Genomic DNA, 24,623 nt, shown 5'->3' with positions numbered 1-24,623 from the left:
CCCGGAGGAGGAGGATCCACTGAGAGCAGTCAGAGGGAGCGCGCCAGCAGGGACTCGTAAGACCAGGAGTCCCTGCTCTGCACAGGTGTGCACGGCCGCGCCCCCTGACAGACACGCCCACCGCCTGGCCATTCTGAAAAGCCGGCCTCCTGCCTGAGTGTGTGGGACACCCTGAACCGCCGCCAAACCTTGTGGAGGGAGGTGCTGCCTACCGGTTCACACACGCCGCCACAAACTTCACCTGGTTGCTGGAGGAGCTGCCCTTGCCCGGTCCGGGATCCACCGCGCTGCTGCTCCTGTGTTCACGACTTGCAGCACCCGCTCCGCGGGTGCCGCTGCGCAGCAGTCGGTGAGGGGCAGGTCTCAGCTGTTTGCAAGTCGGACGCCCGGAGGAGGAGGATCCACTGAGAGCAGTCAGAGGGAGCGCGCCAGCAGGGACTCGTAAGACCAGGAGTCCCTGCTCTGCACAGGTGTGCACGGCCGCGCCCCCTGACAGACACGCCCACCGCCTGGCCATTCTGAAAAGCCGGCCTCCTGCCTGAGTGTGTGGGACACCCTGAACTGCCGCCAAACCTTGTGGAGGGAGGTGCTGCCTACCGGTTCACACACGCCGCCACGAACTTCACCTGGTTGCTGGAGGAGCTGCCCTTGCCCTGTCCGGGATGCACCGCGCTGCTGCTCCTGTGTTCACGACTTGCAGCACCCGCTCCGCGGGTGCCGCTGTGCAGCAGTCGGTGAGGGGCAGGTCTCAGCTGTTTGCAAGTCGGACGCCCGGAGGAGGAGGATCCACTGAGAGCAGTCAGAGGGAGCGCGCCAGCAGGGACTCGTAAGACCAGGAGTCCCTGCTCTGCACAGGTGTGCACGGCCGCGCCCCCTGACAGACACGCCCACCGCCTGGCCATTCTGAAAAGCCGGCCTCCTGCCTGAGTGTGTGGGACACCCTGAACCGCCGCCAAACCTTGTGGAGGGAGGTGCTGCCTACCGTTTCACACACGCCGCCACAAACTTCACCTGGTTGCTGGAGGAGCTGCCCTTGCCCGGTCCGGGATCCACCGCGCTGCTGCTCCTGTGTTCACGACTTGCAGCACCCGCTCCGCGGGTGCCGCTGCGCAGCAGTCGGTGAGGGGCAGGTCTCAGCTGTTTGCAAGTCGGACGCCCGGAGGAGGAGGATCCACTGAGAGCAGTCAGAGGGAGCGCGCCAGCAGGGACTCGTAAGACCAGGAGTCCCTGCTCTGCACAGGTGTGCACGGCCGCGCCCCCTGACAGACACGCCCACCCGCCCCTTATTACCAACGTGCAGGGCGCCAATCGGGACGCGAGCGGGACGCCGAGCGAAGCCCAAGCAAAGGGCTGGCAGTCTGTGGCAGTCAGGGGCAGACAGAGGCTGGGCTGGGCCACGTCTCTTTCATCCAGCCCTGGGCCCTGGTGGGTTGCGTGTCATTCCCTAAAGGCGTACCTCTTACCATGTCAACCCGTTCTGGTAAAATACTTAGGAGTGAGGGCGAAAGGGGAGGTGCTGTTGGGAGCCCAGTGATTGGAACCATGGACCGTTTTATAACCAGAGTGGCGGCGGTCATTGATAAGGAGATCGCTATGTCTGAACGCCGTCTCTCTGAGGTCTATCTCCCTTCTAGACGCTCCTCACTGGGGGCTGTAGCCCAGGCCTTGTCACCGGCCTGTGAGCGGGTCCAATCTGTTCCCCCTGATGTCCCGGATGGCTCTGTAGATTCCCCCCAGATGGTAGAAATAGGGAAAAACATAGAAAGGTTGGAACATCTGGTTGCGCTTCTACCTAGTGGCGTTGTGGAAGAGGGTGGCGCAAGTATTTTGCATTCACCTGCACCCCCAAACATAGGCACAACTCAAATATTATCGCCAACTCCACCCGTTCCCAAAAAAGTAAACCTAGCTGGGGTGCCATCTGTGTATGACTCGAGTGGGCAGAGTAAAAGGGCCAAAAATAAAAGGGCAGCCAGCTCTAGTAAGTAGGCTGGTGAGACAGGCCGCGCTCTACAAGCGACCGAGGAAGCCTCTTGGGCAGGGCGGGAAGGACGTAAAGGGGTCGGTCCCAGAGGATAAGGCAGTGGTGGAGGGGGGCCCTGTGGACACACCCACGAGTAATAATAATTGTTCGTCCCCTAGTAGTAGTGCTGTTAATGTCTCCACATTTATTGACCCCAAGATTATTGACAGCATTATGGAGAGGGTAAACAGTCTCTTGATGCCCCTGTTGACCCAGGTTAAGGGTTTGGGGGCTAGAATAGATAAACTAGAGCAATCTACCCTCGACGGCTTTTTCTCACTTAAATCTACAATTAAACAGTATAAAAGAGTGAGTGAGAACCAGGCCATGGGACTAAAGGGGAGTGTGCCCCCAGTAGCTTCCTTGCCACTACAGGCGGATTTTAATCCTCCAACTAGGGCAAATAAGGTAGATACTAGCAAAGTGCAAGTACCAGTACCTGTAATTCCTCCCCCACCAAAAGTAGGGCCCCAACACAAGGGAATGGAAACATCTTCTGAGGTTGCCAAAAGTACACCAAAACTAACACCCCAATTGCAGCCCCCGACAAGTAGAGGGACGGTAAAGGTTAGCCAAGCCTCTGGTACACAAGACAAAGGCAAGGGAGCAGCGACAGAGATGGTCGCCAAAACTGCCCCTTAACCTGCAGCCCCAGTTGCTACCTCAGTGGCCCCCCGCAAATTCCCACGGAGGACCCCCCCATAAATCTCCCACCAGATTGTCATCCTTTTGTTGCTGTACTAGTAAACGTTCCCCCACTGAAGGAAGACCAGTTGGAGAATCACCAGGCCCTCAAGAATAAGTGTATCCACTGGCTAAAGTTAAACAAGCCAATCCCGAGTGGTGTGGATGGGCTAATTCTAAGTGTTCGCAGAGTAGGGTGGGTAGGACAAGAAAAAAAAACACAGGAGGGGGATTGTGTAATAATAAACTTTCAAGATCCCAGAGTGGTGAGCTCCATCTGTGGCCCTATAAAAAATATGGATGTGGTAGGGGTTAAATTAGTGGATCTAACCTTTTTTTATCCCAGGCCAATTGTTATGTCGCCCTGGGCGGGCCCTAGCACATCTGGCTTAGGCCAAAACCGGGACTCATGTTGGGTTGGGGGTCTTGGGTACAACGGGTTGAACCCCCTGTGGGGGTCAGGGAGATGTTGACTGGAGGGGGGTGATACGAGGGAAATTGTAGTTTCTGACATGGTAACTGGCAATAGAATAGGTTTAATGACAGCACCACCACCCCGAATAGTCTCACCTATAAGTACAGGTGACAGTGGGTTGGTAATCCCTCTGCCCATTTCTTTGGACTGTAATTTGCCTGTTCCCCCTGTGAGGCCTGTGGACAGGAGTGATCTCGAGGTCAGCGACACATCAGCTGTGACGGACCGTGTTTTCAAGGTTTTCAGCTGGAATGTCGCAGGGATCGCGAGAAAGTTGGCCCTCCCAGACTGGAATGCTTTGGTTGATGAGCATGCCATATGCATCTTCCAGGAGACCTGGAGTTTGGAGCCGATATATAGGGTGGGATTCTCCTCCTACTTTGTGCCTGCACTAATCTCGGAATCAGGGAGAGGACGCCCTTTGGGTGGCCTGCTCATATGGGTGGCAGCTTCCCTAGACTGCAGAATAGAGGAGTCTCAGACAGGCTGTCCAGATATTCAAAATATTATTCTAAGAGATTCCAGGGGCCGTACATTATTGAATATTTATAACGTGTACGCCAGAGGGACTAAGGGCGGGAGGAAGTCCACTGTATTATCTCTTCTGGAGAGTCTTCTTAGTACAACTTCACATAAGTTGTGTACCCTGGTCGCGGGAGACATGAATTGTACGTTCGAGCCTTTGGGCTCGGATGTTGCCGTAGACCAGGATGAGGAGGACGCTAAGATAGGGATCCCAGCCCTGGAGATTCCACCCTTTAGGAGATGGTCAGAGGTGGCGTTACAGTTATACACCCTGAGTATCGAATTAAATCTAAGGGCAGTGAACGGGAGGACAAACTCTGATAGGGGGGGGCTCATACCTATAATAGACCAGGACACACTTCTAGAATCGACTATATCTTATTAGATATATGTCTGTGGAGCCAGGTGAGGGACATGGTTGTGGTCCCGACGGTCGAAAGCGATCACAATCCACTTTCCTTGACCATGGTCCAGTGGTGGTGTTTTTTTAAGAAGGGTCCCATTAACCCCACATTAGCTCCCCTTGATGAGTTGGTAGTCTCACTCTGTGGAAGGCGTCTAAAATGGGCTAAATTGGTCCTTTCGGAGGAAAGGGTTGGAGAAATATCAACCCTTTTAGATCACGCATTGTTAAACCTGGGGTCCCTCCCGGAAGGGGTGGGTAGGGCTTGCGGGGTCTTTGTCTCCCTAACAGAGGCTCTGACAAATGTGTTTACCATCCCCTCGAGCAAGGTAGGGAAGAAAGGAGGTGTAAAGCAAGGTAACGGGTGGTACACACAAATATGTAGGGTACACAAATCAAGACTTGTAGAGGCAGTGAAACTCAAATCCCACCCTGATATATTGGAAGCAAGGAAGGCTTATAATAGATCCCTTAAATCTGCTAAGAAGGAGTGGGAAGAGAAATTTTGGGAGGACCTACTTGTTGCCAGCAAAAGTAAAGACTCAAGGGGTTTTTGGAACCTTGTAGGCTCCCGGAACAGGCCCGCGAAGTTATGAGACCCTGTAATATCCCCCCACAAAGCTGGGCAAAACACTTTGGGGCTTTATACCTCCCGGCGGATGGGGCACTAAATGTCAGGGTGCTCCCCCCACTAGTATCTGAACCTCACGGCTACAATCTCTTCTCAGCTCTAGAGATTGAGAAGGTAATTGGGTGGGTAACCCACGGAAGGCAGCAGGCCCAGATGGCTTACCGGGGGATCTCATGCGGGCATATCCAGTGGCCTGAGGAAGGGTTATTGCAGCACTCCTCAATGATATTATGAAGGGGGGGCCAGTGCCCGATTCCTGGAAAGGGGCGGTGGTGGTCCCTATTTACAAAAAAGGATCCAGAGAAATCCCGGGGAACTACCGGCCCATAAGCCTCATTGACTCCACCCAAAAGACAGCAGGTAAAGCTATACTTGGTAGGATCTTCATTGGGTGGAGGAAAATAAAATACTATCAGACTTCCAGGCAGGGTTCCAGGTAGGAACAGGGACGATAGAGCAGGTGTTTAGGCTAGCACTCCTTGGCTGGAAGGTGGTGGAGCTAGGCAAGGGCAGTCTATACTTGGCCTTTATAGATCTGAGGACTGCCTTTGACCTAGTTCCTCGGGAGGAGTTATGGAGGGTGCTTTATGGGTTGGGATTGCCTCCCTACATCTTGTCCCTCCTTATTAGCCTTCACGCCCATACCTTTGCTCAGGTTCGCTGGGGGAGAAATGGAGAGTTAACTGAGAAAATCCCAGTGTCTAGGGGTGTGAGACAGGGATGCGTCCTAGCGCCCACCCTCTTTTCACTATATGTTAATGGGGTGGTGGAATATCTCCAGCAAGAACCAGCCGCCGCTCCTTGTCTCGGGGGAGTGCGGATTCCAACCCTACTTTTTGCGGACGATACGCTCTTGATTTCAAAGACTCCGCAAGGCCTCCAGAAGTTGCTAACCCGTTTCCAGAACTTTTGCGTTTCAAGGGGCTTGGTAATCAACGTGGATAAAACTAAGTTTTTAATTCTAAACCCTCCAAGGAAACTGGGCCGCCCACCTATTCTCAACTCTGTTCCCTTGGAGAAAGTATCCGAATTTGATTATCTTGGAATACGGATTACAGATAGCATGAACTGGTCACCTCACATTGCCAAGATGGTCTTGAACCACAAGAGAGTAGGAGGTTCCCTTCTGAGGGAATTCCGGGCATCACCGAGGAGGTCGATTGCCCCAGCAATTGACATTTACTAGGCTAAGGGAGTAACATCAGCCTTGTATGGGGCAGAGCTGTGGGGGCATTGCTGCCTGGATTCCCTGGCAACAGCAGAAAGCAAGCTTTTGAAATCTTTAATCGCCCTCCCTCCGAGCACTCCAACAGTGCCTGTGCTGTTGGACACAGGTTGTAAGAATATCAAAGACCAAGCCCGGCTTCGTCCACTCCTTCTATGGGCACGTATTTGGAGGGGTGAATAGCTAAAATCATACGCTGAAGGGTTGGCTGAGATAATGAGCCTGGGCGGTTGGGCGAAGATTAAATGGTTGAGAGACACCAAAAAGCTTTTGGAGGAACTTGGGCTGGGGGACTGTTGGTCATCAAGAACGGCTCCACCAAAAGATGTTCTGAAAAGATTATACTGGAAGTGGGTTGCGGATCAGCTAGTTATAAATTCTAGTCATTGTAAATCTACAGCTGCCTTTTTAACAATAAAAGATGTAGTAGTTTACGAACCTTACCTGGACCTAATTACACTTCCAGCTGATCGAGCACTGTACTTCAAATTCAGAGTGGGCTCCCTTCCAGTAGGGGCCCTGGTGTCAAAGTGGAAATCGGGTGCCCACATGTCCCCCTTTTGTGCCCGTTGTACCACTAGGACAGAGTCTATACCGCATATCCTGTTTGAATGTCCGGACTATGCTACACCCAGGAGTTTTTGGCTCAAACCCCTTTGTTGCAATATGGGTACGCGTAGTTATCCGGTAGCCCTTCGCATCCTAATGACGGACACTTCCCCTCCCATTGTTTGTGGTGTAGCCAAATTTTTAAAGCATTTTTGGTTGATTCGTTGCAAGAGATTGTCAATAGTGGTTTAATTCTTTTTTAGCTAACTTATTCTGGCATCACATGTCTTTTTATCTTTCTTAAATGTACATTCAATATTACTTCTTAAAAATGTTTTTTCTAGTTTTGTAAATGCTGTATTTTGTGTACGCTTTCAAGATATCTTGCTTATCGAATAAAAGCTTCAACCACCAACAAAACAAAAGCAGCAAACTACGAGGGGAGAAGGCAAAATTTTTGCGGAATACCACGCTCATTTTCACTTTGTCTTTCATGTTGATTAAGCTATGCTTCAAGAACATTTATTTGTGTCAGGAGTTCAACTTTACTGTAATACAAAAGCCACAAACATACAGTTTACTTGTATCCAGAACAACATTAGTGTTGTTCTACCGATCTCATGTTGTGGTATAAGATGGCAGTGATTTCTTCTCTATTAGTGGCATGAAACAGTGCGGGCCATATTATCATGAAAGGGCGCTACATTATTGCCACTTTTATCAGCAGGAAACTGCTGCTAAAGTGGCCAGAATGGGCCTGATAATGTGCCCTTATGAATTCCCATAGAAGCCCAGGTTCTGGTGTTAACCTGGGCTTCTATGGGAATTCACAAGGGCATATTATCAAGCCCATTATCGCCGCTTTAGCTGTAGTTTTCTGCCAATAAAAGCGGTGATTATGTAGCACCCTTTCTTCATAATATGGCCCTGCATTCTTTAAACTATCCCCTTCAAAATGTCATATATATCTCAATATTTTAAACAACGCAAGATTTATCAAGACACTTTCTAGCATACATATCTACAGTATAAATCCAGTTGATTAATAGTGAATTAGAATCTAGAGGTATCTGACGATTGGTGTCTAGTTTAGTTTATTATGCACAAACAGTTCCAAGAGCCTAGTCTTACAATGTAGCACCAGGGAATCAAAATTTATATCATGCATTCATCATATCTGCATGAAAGCCAGGAAGGTCAGCATTTGGGAATAAATGTTAAGGCCTGCTGTGCTGAAATAGCATCCACTATGATCAGATACAGCCTTTAATAGATGAAAACCATGTTTGTTGTGTATTGAAATGCAAACACCTTAATAATGTAGGAATGAGATGAAGAGTATATGTGCTACCACCATTGATTGTCAGATTTCTGTTCCACAAAAAATGCGCTTCTTGTAGCATAGTCATTCCCGCTCTGTATCTGTTCAGTTATGCTAATATCTATTTTCTTGGCATTCCTCAGGAACCTCAATCCCACCCCATTCCAGGTCTGCATTTTAATAACAACTCCTTCATATGTGTAACCATTAAACCTAAATGGATATTTAAAATGGATTGCCAACATCCCTCTCCATTTATAAATCATTGATTTGTGTGCTGAAAATGAAAATGCCTTTGAATCAACCTGCTGCTTTATTTCATTCCAAAATGAATGATATCCTTTGAAATGAAATGAAAAAGATTTATAAAGTGCAAACAAGTGCCCGAAGGTGTGAGGGCACTGCTAGCAGTTAGTCCCAAAGACAGAAAAGAAGACGGAAATAGCAATTCCATGATCTAAAGACCTGGAAACATCCATGTAGAGTAAAAAGCCAGGTTTTTGAGACCTTACGGAATGGTGTGTAAGACTGAAGACTGGAGATGGAATGAGGAAGAGAGTTTATAGCTTAGATACGGCCACTGAAAAGGCCTTGCCTTTCGGTCTTCATGAATAGTTAAAGAATTTTGACTGTCTGGAGGGAGCATACCATTGAAACATGGCTTTAATTCCTCAAGGCCTGATGTTATGCAATGCCTTGTGCGACACATAACGCCTTGAGAATAATATGCTTATTCACAGGTAGCCAATGGAGCTTCAGAATCCCTGCCAAAACTGATTTACATTTAAGAACAGCAAAGATCAATCCTTAAGATAACATAGCAGGTGTATTTGTAAAGCGCACAATTACCTGAAGGTGTCCTGGCACTGAATAACAGATGTTTATTGTTACCCAACTCAATGGTACTCATTTTGTCGACCTCATATGGATGAAAGGCTGAGTGGACCTGCCGGGATTTGAACCTGTGACCATGAGGTCGAACACAGGCCCTGCAGTGGCTACTTTAGTCCACTGATGCACCAGACCTGGCTTCCTTCCACCATATTTTGGACCAACTGCAGTTTGGCCATTACAGGCTTATTGATATCCATGTAGAAAGCATTGTAAGAGTCCAACCTGGATGAGATCAGTGCCAAAGCCAATTGCTTATTTGCCAGGAGGGAAATGTAAGGAACCCTTTCCTAAGATTTCGGATCATCCAAAAACAGGTCGAGACCAACTGTTTGACATTAAGGTCAAATTATACGTTTTTGTCAACCAGTACTTCAAGGTTCTTTGTGGAATCAGTTGGAGTGCGTAATGTACCCAGAATATCTGCCCACCACCGATAGGTCCAAATGAATGGATGACTGCCAAAGATCAAGACCTCTGTCTTGCCTCCCTTAAGTCTGAGATAGATCTTTCCCATGCAGATGGCCACTGACTGCATGCAGTTTTTAAAGTTGATGGCAGTTGCCTCCATAGCCTGAGAGATAGGCACAATTATTTGTGTGTCATTTGTATAAGTCAGAGCCTGATGCCCAAACGACCTTCTAAGTTTCACCAGTGGGGAGACATACAAGTAAAAATATTTAGGGCTCTGGGGAGAGCCAAGAGGGACCCCACATGGCAGAGTGATGGGGCAGTCTTCTAAATAGTTAGCGAAATGTCAACACCCAGAGGCTTTGCAACTGATGAGCCCTATGACCAAGATCTGCAACAGTAAAGCTCACTGCAGACTTGCCAAACAACTCACTGCATGCCTGACACATTGCACCGAGAGAACATTTCAAAATAAAATGATGGATGGAGTTTTGAAACTTTTCACACACACACACACCCGCAGACATTGATCTGGGTTTAATCCATTGTTATTCTGCTGGCCACGTCATTCCAGTTTGGACCCAGCCATATGTAAATCAGTCTTTACTCTGCTCCCCATGGGAACAACCCAGTACAAACTGCCAAGACAGGTTTTCCATGGACTGGAAACAATCATTCTGGGACAGGTTTTGGAATATCATCCCTCATCAGCCAGGTTAGCTTGAATCCAGTGATGTTGTGAGCAAGGAACCCACGTCTGGGCATACCCTTAGCCAGGGAGGATCTGGCTTGGCAATTCGGGCTGGACTCTCGGTGCAATGCGTCAGCATGCAGATCTGCTACTGGTGGTGAGTGTTTGAAAAGTTTCATCACTTCGTTCATCATTTTATTTTGTAATGTTACATTGCACCGAGAGCCATTCTTCGGATATGCTGGTGCTGGGTGTTGGCAAAGTCAATAAAAGTATTGAGAACCCCATTGCATGCTCTGCTCAGAGCAATCCAGAGGTATGAATGCCAGTAGTGTACTGTGAAATCGAATCAGACAAGTGAAAGTTTATGATGCTCTGCAAGGACATGGGACAGACTTCTTTAATCCAGCTTCGGTGACTAAAGATATGCCACTTTGTGAGCATCATATTCTGAATATACCTCCATATTAAATGAAACTAATACTGATTCTACACTCCTACACAAGGAGCAAGAGACTCCAAGCACCATTGACATGGTTGTGTGCCCTGACACAGGTACAAATATTACATTGCGATGAGGGCTGCTTATATTGTAATGAATAAGGTATGCAGACAGAATATCGAGATAGAAATATCGTGATGCATAAATATTGTCAGCAAGAATATCGTGGTCAAGAATATCAACTTTAAGTTGAGAAATATCGTTTTTAAAAATATCAAAGTCATTAATAGGGTTTGCCAAAATATAGTTGCTTTAAATTTCGATTTTTTTATTCTATGTGTGAAATGTTTAGTTGTTCTCAATTTTATTGTAAATACATTTTGCATTTTTTAGTTCTGTAGTGGGTTGTGGGTTTATAGGGGAATAGGGTGGGAAGTAATTTAATTACAATAAGTTAATGATTATTTTTTATTTAGTAATATTTATTTAATTTAGACCAAATAGTGTTATTTGTGGGAAGTAATTTATTATTTAATATTTATTTTTGGTTGTTAATTAATAATATTTAATTCAATGGTTATTAATTATGGTAATTGTGTTATTGTTTTAAGAGCGGGTTGTGGGGTTTATGGGGTAAAGGGTGGGAAGAAATTGAATTATCATAAATTAATGTTTTTTTAAATGTATTCATATTTATGTAATTTAGATTGTAAGCACACATTTATATAGCGCTACTATCGCTCCAAGGAGCATCTTGGCGCTCAGCTCCCAACCCTGCTGGAAAAGGTTGGTGGACAAAAGGCAATTTTCTGCAGCATAGGCCTTTACACTAGTGCTCTACAGGCCGCATCGGAGAGTGAGAAGATCCATGTCTTCAAAGACTTCCTGAAATCGCTCTCCTTAGTTATACGCCGAAGCTGAGCTGGCAGTTTATTCCAGGCTCTTGATCCTAACACAAAAAGAGATTTCCCCCCTTTGGTGGCCAATCTAAATCTGGGGATCACCAAGAGGTTTTGATTGGCAGACCTCAAGCAGCGTACTGGCGCATAGCGTTTAAAGCCATTCAGCAGATATTTCGGGCCTAGAGACTGAAAGGCTCTAAAGGTGATGACAAGAACTTTAAATAGGACCCGCTTATGAATGGCCAGCCAGTGCAAGATCTTAAGCGCCGCCGAGGCAGATGATCTTCTCGGCCAGCGGAGTACCAGGCGAGCAGCAGCATGCTGTACCATCTGCAGCCTATGCAGCACTGCTTTATTGGTGCCTGCATAAAGACTGTTGCAGTAGTCCAGTCTAGATGTTATAAGAGCTACTGCAACAGTCTTTCTGGCTGCCAGAGGAAGAAGATCAAAAAACTTCCTTAGTGATTTGATAATCTGAAAACATGAGCCAGCTACGCCCACTGCTTGGTGTTTGAATGAAAGTTGGTCGTCGAATTTAATCCCAAGATTTCGCGCAGACGCGATAGTAATAGGGGGAGCTTCTGCATCCTCGGGCCACCATTGTTTGGGGGAGAACAGATTTTGAGGCCCAAAAGGTAATATTTCTGTCTTCCCCGAGTTACACTTGAGGTGATTGTTATTCATCCACTCAAATGTAGCCTTGAGACAGTTCCTCAAGTTTTCTTTGGCCCGGGCAGCTCCCTATCAAGCACTAAAATCAACTGGGTATCGTCAGCGTACGATATGACTGCAATCTGATAGGACGCAATCAGCTCAATCAAGGGGACCATAAAAAGATTAAAAAGGACAGGACTCAAACTAGCGCCCTGTGGGACCCCTGAGCTGACAGCCTTTTCCTCAGATTTGCAGTCACCTAGCACTATAACCTGACGTCTCTGAGAAAGGAAATTAATGAGCCATGCCAGCACCATTCCTCCTATGCCTGCGTTTTCCAAACGGTCAATCAAGATTGAGTGTGCGACAGTATCGAAGGCCGCCGATAGATCGAGTAAAATCAAGACGGCCTTCTTCTCTTGGTCCAGTGCCATTCGTAGAGTCTCTGCTGAAAACAGAAGAGCGGACTCAGTCGAATGTTTGGACCGAAACCCTGATTGATTGGAGTGCAGGATGTTATTCTCCTCCAAAAAACTCGTAAGTTGATGATTAACGAATTTCTCTGTCAGTTTAAATGGAAATGGGACGCAGGTTGGACAGAATAGTTGGGTCTGGCAGGGCTTTTTTCTGCAGCGGCATAAACGCTGCACATTTCCAGTCTCCTGGGATGGCTGCTGTGGTCAGCGAGGAATTGATGATACTATTAATGGTTGGGTTTAACTCCTCAACCAAAGTTCGCAGGACCATAGGCAGGCAAGGATCGAATGGAGACCCAGATTGTATGGCCAAAATAGCCTGATATGAGTCCTCCAGAGAGATATGCGTAAATGAATCCAAGCGGGGGGTGTTGGTTGTCATAACGTCTATTCTCATTGTTTCCGGAGGTGGCGAGATGGAAGGTACAGATGGGAAATCCTTAGCAATATCATGGATTTTCTTTTCAAAGTAGTCAGCTATTGCATTGCAAAGCGAGAGGGAAGATGGAAGCTCCTGAGAGAGTACGGTGGGATTAATAAAACTCTTAACTATCTTGAAAATCTCCTTCTGTCCCTTATCCGAAGAAGAAATAGCCTCCGAGTAGTATGTATTTTTTGCCAGCTTAATGGCGGCATGGTAGTTCTTACGTGCCGATTTATAAAAATCACGGGCAGCTGGCTCATAACTCCTTCGCCACCTACGCTCCAAGGATCTTACTGCACTCAATTCGGTTTTTAGAGCTAATGTAAACCATGGAGCACTCTTTTTATTTGTGAGGCCACGTAAGTTTCTTTGCTTCTTCCTCACGTCCAGAGACAAACCAAATGTTGCTAACCATTCACAATATTGTATGTATGTATGGACGTTCTTATAATGCGCTATCACTGTCACCCGCCGGGCATCCTGGCACTTAGACTATTATGATACAGAGCGAGATTTTACCAACTTTGGATCTATTTACATTGTGCTGGGAAACAGGTAGGTCTTTAACTCTTTTTTGAAGATGGAGAGTGCTTCCAGGTCCCTAAGACCCGGCGGTAGGGAATTCCACAGCCGTGCCGCGGCAGTCCTAAAGGATCGTCCACCCATCCGGGTCCTCCGAAACTTGGGTACCACAGCCAAGTGAGCCGAAGCTGATCGGAGTGTTCTTGAAGGAATATACCAAGAAAAAAGATCCTGCAAAGGGGCCGGGCCTTGACTGTGTAGAGCTCTAAAAACAATACACAAAGCCTTGAAGTTCACCCGTTGAGAAATTGGGAGCCAGTGAAGGTCCCTGAGTGCCTTAGTGGAAGAGTCCAAGCGACGTCGCGAAAGTGCCAGTTTAGCGGCACAATTCTGAATCCGCTGGAGTTTTCCTAGCACGGTAGTTGGAGCCCCCAGTAGCAGTGCGTTACAATAGTCAAGGCGACTAAGGATTATGCTCCGCACTACTTCTGGTCTTGCCTGTGCCGGAAGCAAGGGTAGAATCTTTCTCAGGGATCCAAGTAGAGCCATACACGTGGCCACTGTCTTATTTACTGAAGTGTCCAGTTGCAGATCGGAGCTAAACATGACCCCTAGATTCCGAACTGCATCAGCAGGCAGACTAGTGCCTAGGAAGTCAGGAGGCCAAAAGCCCTGTGGTAGGGGTCTGGGGGTCCGGTCCGAGGAGCAGTGTAATACCTCGGTTTTCGAGCTGTTAAATTGGAGGGAGTTTTTCCCTAACCATTCTGCCGTGGCCCTCATGCATTGATGAAAGACCTCCTGTGACACCCCACCCTTACCCTCAAACGAGAAGATAAGTTGGGTGTCGTCAGCGTAATTGGTAACTGTTATACCAAACGACCTTATCAGTGTGATCAGGGGACGGAGGTACAGGTTATAGAGGATAGGGCTGATGGCCGAGCCCTGGGGTACTCCCTGTCCCACCCTCTTGATGTTAGATTGGTAGGGCGGTAGTGCAACTACCTGATGTCTTTGCCCGAGATATGACACCAACCATTCCAGGGCTAAGCCTGACACCCCCACCTCTGTCAATCTCCTGATCAAAGTAGCATGGTTGACCGTGTCGAACGCGGCCGACATGTCAAGCAGCACTAGAAAGGCTGCCTGACCCATGTCGGCCCGCGTCCGAAGGTCGTCAAGAACAGTCACCAAGGCTGACTCTGTCCCGTGTGCTGGTCGAAACCCAAACTGAGCCACATCCAAACAATCGTTCTTCTCCAGAAAGTTGGATAGGTGTTTTGTGGCCAGTTTCTCTAGGATCTTGATAGGAAATGGCAGGAGGGAGATGGGCCTGAAGTTAGCTGGGCATGTGGGGTCCAGGTTTTCGTTTTTGAGCAGTGGGGAAACCACCGCCAGTTTCCAGCAGTCTGGCACCCGTGCCGAGGTGAGAGACTGACAGCAGATGGAAAACAAAGGGGGAAACAGCTCTTCACGACAGAGTTTCCAGAACCTGGGTGGTAGAGGGTCAAAAGGTGAACCCGAGGTCACCCCATCGGCCACAGAGCAGAAGTCCTCAAAAGATGGTAGAGGGAACTTGCTTAGCTCCCCTGATGTAATGCACTCCTTCCCATTTTCTGGCAAGATGGAGTCGTAGATAGTGTTGCCAGTTGGGAGGGGGAGGTTATTTAGGATGTTGGTAATCTTGTCCTCAAAGGCTTGTGCTAACAGATCGCAAAGAGCTTGTGAAGCCGGGATGGCGTTTTTGGTACAGCCAGGATGGGCCAGGTCCTTTACGATCTTAAATAGGGCCTGGGATTTGTTAACAGCTGCCAGCAAAGATTCTTCTAAAAATCTGGCTTTGGCCGACTTGATCTGGGTCTTATAGAATGCCAGTGCTTGTCTGTAGAGGACTCTATGTGATTCCAGGTACTGTTTCCTCCAGGTTCGCTCAGCCCGTTTGCATTGTAGCTTGAGCTGCCGGAGTTCTTCCGAGTACCATGGTATGGCAAGATTGGTCCTATCTTTGATTTTCCGCACCGGGGCCAAGGAATCCAGAGCAGTAGAGACTTTCTGACAGAGAGTCTGATAGCTCTCGTCCACATTCGCTCCCAGTGCAAAGCCATCTGGCAACAGAGAAGGCGGAGTGGCTTGTCTGAGGAGTCTGGACCACAGTCTCCCCGTTCTAATGCCCGCCGCACTCCCTTTCTTCAGAGAGATGCTAGTACACGAGAGGGAGAACTGGACAAGAGCATGGTCCGTCCAACACTGCGGCAGAACGTCAAGAATTGAGGTGCTACCGACATCAGCAAAGAGTAGATCAAGTATATGACCCTTTGCGTGGGTTTTAGAGAGTACTAGTTGTTCTAACTCGATGTTGAGACACGCTTGTACCAGTTCTACATAGGCCGACTTGGTTGAACCTTCTGAGCACAGATTGAAATCCCCCAACACCATCATCTTTGTATGGGAGTGGGAGAGGTCGTATACCAAATCAATGAGCTCAGGAACGGCCGAAAGCAGGCAAACTGGGGGTCTGTAGCATAGTAGACCTGTAAGTAGCACACCTCCCGGGTCCTTGATGGAAAAGGCCAGTGTTTCGCACCCAGCAATAGCCTTGACATTATGCTGAATGAGATGTAGAGTCTGTCTGAAGATTATGCCAATTCCACCTCCTCTACCTCCCACTCTAGGAGTATGCATTATTTTAAATATTGCTGGTTATCTATTAGGGTGCAACCTGTTAAGACAGGTTTTCTCAGCTTCTGCAGTAGATCAGGGCGTGAGAGAGCAGCTATCCAATCTGGCTTACAGCTAACAGAGTTCAGATTTGCATTTGGCACCGAAACCTTCTGATTCACCCGAAGATGAAATGGAATAAGTTTGTGGTCTGACCAGGTTAGAATGTGTGGAGCTTTTACTAACAAACCATCAACATTAGAACAAATACAGTCAAGAACATGGCCTGCTGTATGGGTGGGTTCCAAAGTCAGCAGGGTAAGGCCGAGTATATCAATAATATCCATAAACTCACTAGTGCCTTGTTCCTTAGGGGAGTCTAAGTGAAGATTAAGATCTCCCATAACAGTACAACGTGCGAACCTGAGAGTAAGCTCACTCAGAGCATCTCCGATGCTTTCCAAAAAATCAGTCAATGGACCTGGTGGACGGTAGATCAAAGCACCGGAAAAGGAAAAGGAGTCATGGATGGTAAGACAAAAAGCCATAGCTTCCGCTCCTTTAATGTCTGGCAGCTCAAACGTTGTGCATTTGAAAGCAGTACGGTAAATGATTGCCAGCCCACCTCTCTGCTGCAGTGGTCTATCTAGTCGTTGGATTGAAAAGGCGTGTGGGAGAGCCACGGCTAGGTCCGGGTTACACCATGGGCGGAGCCAGGTTTCCGTGATGTATAGCCAGTCTAGGTCCATTTCAGTGATCAGGTCGTAAATATGCTGAGCATTTTTGCACAGTGACCTGGCGTTAATAAGCCCCCCCCCGAAGTAAGGTTGAATGGGAATTGACAAGGGGGCTCAGCACGGGAGTACATTTCATCTTGCAATGCAGGCATGAAACTGTGCCCTTCCATGTGTCTGGGGATAAGGAATTGTGGCAGGAAGGGAAACAGTTGTTAAAGGAACCTAACCACTCCCTGGAATTAACTACAGGTGTAGCCCTGGGGATGACATCCCTTGCCTCCTCCGCAGCCTCAACGCGGAAGAGCGCAGACGGGCAGGACTCTGGCTGGACTAGACTAGATGGATTAGATTGTATAATGCTAATTGTAGGAAGTAATTCTTTATTAAGTATTTATTAATTGGCTAATTATTATTAATAATTGGTAATTAATCATGTTATTTGTGTCAATTATTTAGGAGTGGGTTGTGGGGTTTATAGGGCTAAAGGGTGGGAAGTAATTTATTTTTAATTAGTTAATAATTATTTCTTAATTAATGCTAATTAATTCATTAAAATGTAAATATGGCAATTGTTTAATTAATATTAGATGTGAATTGTGGGGTTTATATTGTTAAAGCGTGGGACATTTTAAGATTAATTATGGAAATTGTGTAATGATTTTTAGGTGTGGGTTGTTGGGTTTATGGGGTAGAGGATGGAAAGTAATTTGTTTTTAATGAATTAATAATTAGTTGATTATTAATATTTATTAATCTATTGATAAATATTTAGGGTAATTGTTTATTTGTTTGTGTGTGAGTTAGTTTTATAGGGGTAACGTTTGGGGAGTAACTTAACTTTTATCTGTTTTAATTTGTTTTTTAATTAATAATATTTCTTTAATTGATGTTATGTTACTTGGCATTTGTAAAGTTAACAGCTACTCCACAGAGTGTCCCAGCGCTAAGAAGGACCCAGAGACAGAAACACAAACACAAACTAACGTAAAGATCTCTACTGAAGTTGGAAAAATCAGGTTTTTAGATTTCACCTAAAACGTAGGCGACCCTGAACCTGTCTTAAGGAGAGCAGCAGGCTTTTCCACAACTTATAGATAATTATGTTGATTATGGAGGTACATGTTTTTTTTAATTGAGATGTTTGTTGTGAATTGTGCAGTGTTATAGGGTAGGAAATAAAAAAGATTGAACTTATCTAATAATTAGTGATTTTGTTTTTTTTTAAAATGTAACTTATTTTTAAATGTAATATTTTTAGATATTTGTCATATATATTTAACATTATAAAATGTTTTTATTTTTTAGATTTTTGAAATATTTTTATATATTTTTCATTTTTAATTTTTTACTTAATAGTTTGTGTTGGTGATATTTTGTTTGTTTTTAATTTTGAACTGTTGCACTCACTGAATTGGGAATAGTAATTTGTACCCCTCCGCTATCCAACCCTTTCCCTACTGTTGCAGTCACTGGAGAGGTAATATTAATTTTTATTCATACACTATCCAACACTTTCCCTACTATTGCACTAACTGTAGTGGGAATAGTAATTTGAACCCCTCCGCTATCCAACACTTTCCCTACTGTTGTACTCACTGGAGTAGGTATTGTAATTTTTACCCCTCCGCTATCCAACACTTTCCCTACTGTTGCACTCACAGGAGTGGTAATGATCATTTTTACCTCTCTGCTATCCAACACTTTACCTACTGTTCTAATCAATGAAGTGGAAAATTTCAGTTTAAAGACTTTTAGATAGTTTAATGTTTTAATTTTTAATATGTTTTTATTAGATTGTATGTTATTGGTGTATATATATATATATATATATATATATATATTACCTACTGGCGGTCGCCAGTAGGTATATATAGTTAGGATTTTTTCTCTATGGGATTTTTTAAAATTCTATGTCGAATAATTTTGGCGTTTGAGGACGGAATTGGCTGAAAGTTTCAGGAAAGTGGCACATTTTGTTTCTGAGCAGCCCCTGAAAATTTGGGGGGGTTTCGTCAAGGGGGGGGCCGAGAAAAAAGGGGGGTCCCAAAACATGTTTTTTCCATGCAATTTTCCATAGTGCGGTTGGCCTCACTTTTAGCTCGAACGGCTGAATGGATTTTCACGAAACTTGGCAAAATTGTAGGGACTGGTAGCCCGATGTGCCTTTGCTAGGTCTCAATATATGTGCTCCAGTGGATTTTGAGAAATTAACGTTCAAATAAATATATATATCTGTAAGCGCGCTCCGGGCAGCGCCCCGGTTCGCGTACCTGACGCGTAACGGAACTTCGCGAAGCGAAGCTGATTGGCTCTCCGCTGTCTGTCAACATTCTAAACAGTCCGGAGCGGCCGCCATCTTGTCTCTCGGTAGGATCGAGAGACAAGAGGAGGCCAAAACAAAGGGGGAAATGACCATAAGGGGGCATAGTAGATCCTCCCTGACCCCCTAGGTTTGATGTGGAGGCTTTAAAAGGGCCCCACGGGGGGAGCGCCCGGTACGCGCACCGGGAAGCGGTCTGGGGAGCGTACTATAAGGAAAAAAGAATGATAGACTATGATATTTTGAAATATTGTATGTTTATTGATTGTTCTTTTTGTTGTTTTTTTTGTTTTTTTTTATTTAAGTAGCAGTATTTATGATTATTAAATATAAATTTATTTTTGTGATTGTGCACAGTATACTATAAGTCTGACTTTACATTATAATCAATTTGGTACTAGTTTATGAATTACATATAAAAATGATTAAAGACTCAAACAATTTTTTATTATTAAATATAATTTTATTTTTCTGATTCTTTTTCAAAATTTAATAGAACGTCTAACATTTGACTGTCCGATATGTCTTCTTTTTGACTGAACATAATTTCCCACATTTGACCGTCCTCATATTGAAGTAAGAAATCCACAGATTCTACACATTGTAGAAGTTCATGGTCTCGTGATTCATCCATGAATTCCAAGTCAATGGGTTCAATGATTTCCTCATTGTTCATCTCTAGGACAATTTCAAAGGAAACGTTCTGTTCTCCTTCCATTTTTGTGCTGAAATTTGCATAAAAAATAAATATATCAGTAGAGATAGGGCACTGTTGGGTTTAAGTTCAGACAGGTACTTTTCAGGCGAGAAGTAGTACTATTAAAAAGTGCCTGTGAAAAAGCCTAAGTAAATTCATAATTATACCACAGAAACCTAAATTAATCCATATTTATAATAAACAAGCCTTTCTCAATGTCTAACTCTTACAGAGGGATAGTATATAACTATCTGAAAATGTTTTCAAATTTATAAAATAACATCTTACCTTTTAAAAACAAGTTTAAGTTGTCAGTGAAAATGATCTTGCAATGTAGTTCAGGAAGTAGTAGTCAAAATGGCTGTGTTTCTCTCTCTTTCTTTATATATATTCAGGTACATAACCAATCAAATGTCAGGTAAAAAAAGTAGAAAATGAAAGTAACATTTTAATTGGTTGTCAATTCCAACACTTCAGATGTGTTTTGTGAAGTAATTTACCTCAGGGTATTTAGAGAGGTCTACAGGCTAAATGGCTGAATGGAATTCCAATCAAATTTGTGAAAATGGTAGGGATTGGTATGTAGTATGAGCTAATCTATATTTGGTGAAAGTGTCTCCAGTGGTTTTGCTGTATATTACTTTCCCACCTTTTTTGAGCGAGCGCTTCCCAGTGCGCGCCCCGGTGCGCGCCCCGGTACACGAAACGGCAGCGTTACGGGAGTCCTCCATTTTGTGTTTCGGTAGAATTGAGATACAAGATGGAGGGCAAATAATGTCCAGAATGGGTAGAAGGGGGCACGGTAGACGTATCCTGACCCCCTAGGTTTTCTGAGGGTGGCTGAGGAGGCCCATATGTGCGAAAAAAAAAAAATTTTTTTCAAATTTTCGCGCGGTTAGCATCCGGTGCGCGTACCGGGTAGCGCTCCGGGGAGCGTACTTTGGTGAAAATTAGTGAAAAAAGTTAGAGTAAAATAATAATTGTAAGTGATCAGATGTAGGGTAGCTCTGAAAAGAGCTTTGGGGTCCTGTGGCTGATGTAGGTACCTACAAGTAGGGACCAATGCACAGTCTTAAATTGAGGATGAAAATTCTGTTCCCCTCATCTGAGAAGTGAACTCCATCTGCTCTGTAGATATCTTGCATGTAGTAACGCAAGTTATTGTTGTAGATGGAGCCCATTCCATGGTCTTTCATGTAAGCTGAAACAGACTTATTTACATGCTTCCTCGATTTCTCAATTTGTGGACAAAATTGGTTGGACCACTTCCATTTCTGTCTTTGGCATATATTTGAATATACCAAGGCAGTTTGAGGAAATAGTGCCATCAATTGCTCAAAGGTATCCTTTAAAAGCATTTCCAGACCTACCCCAGTCAAAGTGCCCAAGTCATTTCCTCCACAGTGCACAATTAACAGGTCAGGTTTTGGCAAATGCAAAAAGGTTTTCACCAATGGTATCAATTGGTGACATCTTAATCCTCTGTGGCCAATCCAGTTGATTTCCACATTTTGTAAATTGAGGTTGTGTAAATTTCTGTTATCAGCATACCTTTGAGCCCAGTGGATATAACTATGTCCAACAATCCAGACAGAAAACATAGTGAGAGGAGGTTCTGCTGCAGTCAGATGAAGTGTGGTAATGAAATGGCAGTAGAAACAGTAGGAGTATGTAATGAAAAAAACTGTGGAGTTTCTGTGGTACATAATCAGTAGCAGTGATTGGTGGATTTTGATTGCTGAAAACAGAAAGTTAGGGTGCATGGATGAGTTCTTTGAAAGATGTAATTTGAATGGTCAAGAAAAAATCATTTTATGAAAGATTGCACTGGATACGCAGGTGTACTGAGAGTTCAGAGTTCATTTGAAACATTGTTGTGTGAACTTGCAAACATGAGAGGTCTTTCAGGAGGTGGTTGCTATGCAAAAAAGGCAGAAAGGGCAGAGGGGGGAAGGGTGTTGATTTGAAAAAGGTGTGAGGGAAGAGCTCCCGGCTCCGGCTCTCCCACCGACTGTGCCCCTGCTCGCATTCTTAAAACTCTCTTTACTTCTTGCCCTGCTACTCCTCTTTCCCTCCTTAACGCCTCTCTCTCCACTGGATTGGTCCCCTCTTCATTTAAATCTGCTATTGTCTCCCCTATTCTTAAAAAACCTGGTCTTGATGCCTCCCTCCCTTCTAACTTCAGGCCTATCTCTCTTCTTCCCTATCTTGCTAAAATTCTGGAATCTTATGTCACCTCTTGTCTTTCTACCTATGTTGAGCAGAACCAACTTCTTGCTTCTCACCAAGCAGGTTTTCGCTCGGGTCACTCGACCGAATCTGTGGTGCTCGCCGTCCTTGACGAGCTGAAAGCCAAGGCTGACACCAACTCTCCCCAAGCTTTGGTTCTCCTCGACCTGTCCGCTGCGTTTGACACGGTCGACCATAACATTCATTTGGACCGTGTCAGCGCAGCGGGCATTAGAGGCCCTGCCTTTTCCTGGATCATGTCCTTTCTAACAGGACGTTCACAAGCTGTTCACCTCCCCGGTTTTTCTGCTCTCCCCCTCCCGGTGCCCTGTGGGGTTCCCCAAGGTTCTTCCCTTTCTCCTCTTCTTTTCAATCTTTATATTCACCCACTTATTTCTTCTCTTCTTCAGCTGGGGGTCTCGGTGTTTAATTACTCAGACGACCTCCAGCTTGTCTTTGACCTTTCTTCTCCTTCTCACTCCCTATCCTTCTTCCGTTCCACTATGGTCTTTATCTCTGGGTGGATGGGCGCCAATCATCTCAAGCTCAACCCAGATAAGACTGAGCTTGTCCTGACTGGCGGCTCATCCAGCCCTTGGTCCTCTGCTTTCTGGCCCCCCACCCTTGCCCCCCCCACCCCGGTTGCCTCCGTTAAAACTTTGGGCATCAAGGTCAGCCAGGACCTGTCCATGCATGGCCAGGTCAGTGCTGTAGTATCTTCCTGTTTTTTCTCCCTTCGGCTGATCCGAAAAATTTCCCGTTTCTTTTCCCTTGAATCTCTTAAAATTATTATTTCTGCTCTCATCACTTCTCGCCTCGATTATGGTAACAGCTTGTTCGTGGGTATTCCTGCCTACAAAACCCGCCGCCTCCAAGCAATCCAGAATCAGGCTGCCCGTCTCATCTTTCACCTGCCCAAAACTCACCACATCACTCCTGTCCTCAAATCCCTTCACTGGTTACCCATCCTGCAGAGATCCTTGTTCAAACTAGGTTGCCTTGTTTACCGGGCCCTTGATCGCTCTGCACCGGCGTTCATCAACTCTCTTATCTCTTCTCACACTCCTGTCCGTACTCTCCGCTCATCTTCTTCTGCCCTCCTCACTGTTCCCCGTTTCCGCAAAACTCGCACCGGTGGGTCTAGATTTTCTGTTCTTGCACCCCGGTTCTGGAATTCTCTTCCTCTTTCTATGCGTTCTATCCCTATCTTTTCACACTTCCGTAAAGCGCTTAAAACACTCCTGTTCTCTTTAGCCTACTCCTGCTAATCCTCCCTGGCCCTGTTTGTTCTGCTCCCTAGACCTCCCAGCGCCAGGAAGCCGTTTGGCCATCGTTGCGCTTTACAAATAATTTCATTCATTCATACATTCAAGAGTTTTGATAGGGTGACATGAGAGATATGTGTGATGAATTACAGCATTTCTGTGCCATTGTTGGTTGCAGCCTCTGGAGTGCATACCTTTTGCTCTGCTGAAGAAAAATTGGTGTGTGTCTGAGACTGTTTTGAAACTCAAAAAGTATTTGCTAAGGTGAGAAAAAATTCATTTAATTTAGATAGAGAATAGTATGCTTTAAGGAGAAAATTATGAAGAAAGTTGTGTATTTAAAATGTTGCTTTGTTTCATAGGTTGCTTGGGGCATATTTACAAGGCCTTTGAGTCCCTTTGATGTTATTTTCCCCATTTTAATTTAATTCATTTCCCCGTGGTGCAAGGTCCTTGTAAATACGCCCCCATGTGTGCTTGGCAAATTTAGATTTTGTTTCTTTGAGTTACATAGCCATATTAAAAGTGATGGAAAAATGGTGCAAGGGCCTTCAAAATAGGCTTTCATGTGTGTTAGGGCATTTTAAGTCACTTCCCCTTGAATGTAGTTGAATAACTGCTTTAGTTGATGTGTTTAAAAACGTTTATTGAAGTCATTTAAGTTTCTTGATATGTACTGCTAAAGTTTCATTGGCTGCTTGGGGCATATTTACAAGGCCTTTGAGTCCCTTTGATGTTATTTTCCCCATTTTAATTTAAGTCATTTCCCCGTGGTACAAGGTCCTTGTAAATACGCCCCAATGTGTGCTTGGCAAATTTAGATTTTGTTTCTTTGAGCTACATAGCCATGTTAAAAGTGATGGAAAAATGGTGCAAGGGCCTTCAAAATACGCTTTCATGTGTGTTAGGGCATTTTAAGTCACTTCCCCTTGAATGTAGTTGAATAACTGCTTTAGTTGATGTGTTTAAAAACGTTTATTGAAGTCATTTAAGTTTCTTGATATGTACTGCTAGAGTTTCATAGGCTGCTTGGGGCATATTTAAAAGGCCTTTGAGTCCCTTTGATGTTATTTTCCCCATTTTAATTTAAGTTATTTCCCTGTGGTGTAAGGTCCTTGTAAATACGCCCCCATGTGTGCTTGGCTAATTTAAGTACTGATAGGATGTGCTTCTACATAGGACCTGTGTTGTGTTTTCAAATTATGACCAGAAAATGTTTTTTTTTTTTTTAAAAACGCTTTTCACATTTATGAGAAGGTCATATTTTGTGTGCTTCTTTAAATAAATATTGAACTGAGAAATATTAAACTGAGGCTTCTGTAAGTGTCAAAGGAGGTGAGTAATGTACATTGCTCTGTTGGATACAGTCCTCATCCTCTGCGTACTCTTGGATATGCTAGACTAAATCTGCTCAATGAGATAACTAAGCTGAGGAAACACAGGTTATGTGATTCTGAAATGAGGAAAAGAA

The sequence above is a fragment of the Lissotriton helveticus genome, chromosome 4_1 (genome assembly GCF_964261635.1).
Source record: "Lissotriton helveticus chromosome 4_1, aLisHel1.1, whole genome shotgun sequence".
NCBI lineage: Eukaryota > Metazoa > Chordata > Amphibia > Caudata > Salamandridae > Lissotriton > Lissotriton helveticus.
Note: the sequence above shows the minus strand (reverse complement) of the source record.